This window comes from Bufo gargarizans, chromosome 9, assembly GCF_014858855.1.
Source record: "Bufo gargarizans isolate SCDJY-AF-19 chromosome 9, ASM1485885v1, whole genome shotgun sequence".
In the NCBI taxonomy this organism is placed as follows: domain Eukaryota; kingdom Metazoa; phylum Chordata; class Amphibia; order Anura; family Bufonidae; genus Bufo; species Bufo gargarizans.
The window spans coordinates 149,109,242-149,112,944 of NC_058088.1; positions in this window are offsets into that span (position 1 = coordinate 149,109,242).

Here is a 3,703-nt window from a genome sequence, read left to right on the forward strand (position 1 = left end):
CTTTTTAATGTCTCTGAAATTTAGTCGGTAGGCCTCGGAGGTAATCGCATACCTAGCTAAAATGGCCAGTTTTACCTTGGCATAGTTTGTAGTGTCCTCGTCAGGTACGGCACGATATGCCTCTGCGGCGCGACCGGATAGTCTCCCTGCCAGTAGGGGTACCCGATCCTCCGCACTGATATTGTGCAACTGGCATAACTGTTCAAAATCCTGCAGGTAGTCATCTACTTCACCCTCCGCTTCCGAATAGCTTTTGAAAGCTGGGTAAGGGATTTTAGCTTTCCCTGGCAGGATGTTAACAGGCGTCGTGGCTCTTTCTCCCGTCTGCTGGTTCATCTGCGACCTCCGAAGCATGATGTATTCCTGCACATCTCCGAAAACTCTGTCAGCCATCCGGTCACATAGCTCTGGTGGAAGTAGGGCCATCCTGCTCCTGTATTCTTTCTTAAATTCTGTTGGCTCCTCCCCCCTTGGAGGTGCTGCAGCAGCCGCGGCTCTATCTCCTTCCATTAGCTCTGCGATTAATATAGCCTTTGTCTTGTTGCTGGCTACTGTTCCCCTTGCCTCCAGTAACTCTTTCAAAGTACTTCGTTTCAAAAGTACATAGTTTGTGCCCATTCACCGGCCGCTCGTGAGTTTCCACGTGTTCCCGGGTTCCGTTTTCAACCGAATGAGTAAACTCACGAATTGCGGCTTCCTTTCTTCATACAACACATCCCCACAATGCATCATGGTTTCCTCCTCTCTGCCCCAGAGACAACCGAGGAGTAATCCAATTATCTCTCAGGACAAAGGGAAATCGCCAATACACATGTGGAGACAACAGGACAGTCATCACCATTTAAACACACAATGGGACAATAGAACACACCCAGCATATTCCTCCCCTCTGTCTATCCACTCAACTATCTCCCAAGCTGACAAGTTACACAAACATATATACGCTTGGTTCTTTAAAGTGGTATACCCATGCCCTAACATCATACGTACAGGAATTACCGTATATAGTGGCTGGGTTTGCCACACCTCCTCACTCTGAAACCTAATGCAGGAATGCAGTGTGAAGGATAGAGACAGACAAGTCATAGAAAGACAAGCCATAGCAACTGTCTTTTAAGGGAGCAGTGGAAAGGGACAGAGGACATTAATGAAAGCTGTTATTATAAGGTAATTACAGATCTTTTGCCAATCACAGACTAACTCATGTATACATGTCTAGCTCTAATAAACTAGCAAATAAAAAAAAAATATGACAGTTACACTTTAAAGGGGTTATCCCATCTTAGACAATGGGCTATTGGGACCCGCACCTACAAGGAGAACGGAGCGGAGAAAGTTGAGGAGAGCGCCCTTAAAGTTATCAACACAAGTGACACCTGTCAGATTTAACAGCTAACAGTGGCCTTATCCTTAAAGGGGTTATCCCATTTTAGACAATGGGGGCATATCCTAGCAATATGCCCCCATTGTCTAAGATGGGATAACCCCTTTAAAGTGTAACTGTCATATTTTTTTTTTATTTGCTACAAGGAGAACGGAGCCAAGGAGAGTTGTGGCTGGAGGACCCCTGGAAGTGAATGGGAGCAGTGGCTCCGCGTGCACGGTGCGCTCCCATTCACTTCAATGGGAAAGGCGGGGTGCTGCGCCTGGTGGTGGACAGACCACTTCATAACAGTGGTAAAATTAAGTCAAAATATTTCATTTTTATTTATAATAAGAAAATACAAAATTGACAAAAAAAAATTGCAAATTTCCAAATTTAAATGTCTCTACTTTTAGAATAGATAGTAATACCTCCAAAAATAGTTATTACTTTATATTCCCCATATGTCTACCTTATGTTTGGATCATTACATTTATTTTTTGGGGACGTTAGAAGGCTTAGAATTTTAGAAGCAAATCTTAAAATTTTTAAGAAAGTTTCCAAAACCCAATTTTTTTAAGGACCAGTTTAGTTATAAAGTCACTTTGTGGGGCTTACATATTAGAAACCACCCATAAATCACCCAATTTTAGAAACTACATCTCTTAAGCTATTCTAAACTGATTTTACAAACTTTGTTAACCCTTTAGGTGCCCCACAAGAATTAAAGGAAAATGGGAATGAAATTTCAAAATTTCACTTTTTTTGTAGATTTACATTTACATTTTTTTTTCTGCAGCACATCAAGGGTTAAAAGCCAAACAAAACTCAAAATCTATTACTCTGAATCTAGAGTTTACAGAAACACCCCATGTATGCTCAAAAACTGATGTATGGGTGCACAGCAGGCTTCAGAGTGGAAGGAGCACCATATGGCTTTTGGAGAGGGGATTTAGCTGGAATGGTAATTAGGAGCTATGTCGCATATGAAGACACCCTGAGGTGGCCCTACAGTGGCAACCTCCAAAGAGTGACCCCATTTCGGAAACTACACCCCTCAAGGAATCTTTCAAGGTGTGTAGTGAGCACTTTGACCTCAAAGGTGTTTCCTAGAATTAGGAAACACTTGGCAGTGAAAATGAAAAATTGAATTTTTTTCAAAAAAAAGTTGTTTTACACCAACATTTTTTACTTTCTCAAAGGGTAACAAGACTAAATGCACCCCACATTTTGTTCCCCATTTCCCCCCGAATACGTCAACACCCCATATGTGCTGGCTGCGGTTTACATATGAATACTGCTGTGAGAGGAGGGGCCTGGTGTATTGGGGGGGACACTGTTATGGGAGGGATCTGTGGATGACACATTTATAGCATAAATTGCTATATATGTGCCATCAACAGATCCCCCTCCCTATAACAGTGCCATCCATAGATCCCCCATAACAGTGCCATCCATAGATCCCCCATAACAGTGCCATCCACAGAACCCCCATAACAGTGCCATCCACAGATCCCCCATAACAGTGCCATCCACAGATCCCCATAACAGTGCCATCCACAGATCCCCCATAACAATGCCATCCACAGATCCCCCATAACAGCGCCATCCACAGAGCTCCCATAACAGTGCCATCCACAGAGCTTCCATAACAGTGCCATCCACAGATCCCCCATAACAGTGCCATCCACAGATCCCCCATAACAGTGCCATCCACAGATCCCCCATAACAGTGCCATCCACAGATCCCCATAACAGTGCCATCCACAGATCCCCCATAACAGTACCATCCACAGATCCCCCATAACAGTGCCATCCACAGATCCCCCATAACAGTGCCATCCACAGATCCTCCATAACAGTGCCATCCACAGATCCCCCATAACAGTGCCATCCACAGATCCTCCATAACAGTGCCATCCACAGATCCCCCATAACAGTGCCATCCACAGATCCCCCATAACAGTACCATCCACAGATCCCCCATAACAGTGCCATCCACAGATCCCCCATAACAGTGCCATCCACAGATCCCCCATAACAGTGCCATCCACAGATCCCACATAACAGTGCCATCCACAGATCCCCTACATATCATTGTCATCCACAGATCCCCATAAGTGTCATCCACAGATCCACCATAATAGTGTCATCCACAGACCACTATTAGTTCAAAACCCGCCAAAAGCACATCTTTTGGTTCAAAATATTTTTTCTTATTTTTCTCTTGAAAAACCTAGGTGCTTTTTATGCACAGGTGTCTTATAGGGCGAAAAATACAGTAGCTGAAATGCCAATTGGGAGCTATGTCGCATATGAAGACACCCTGAGGTGGCCCTA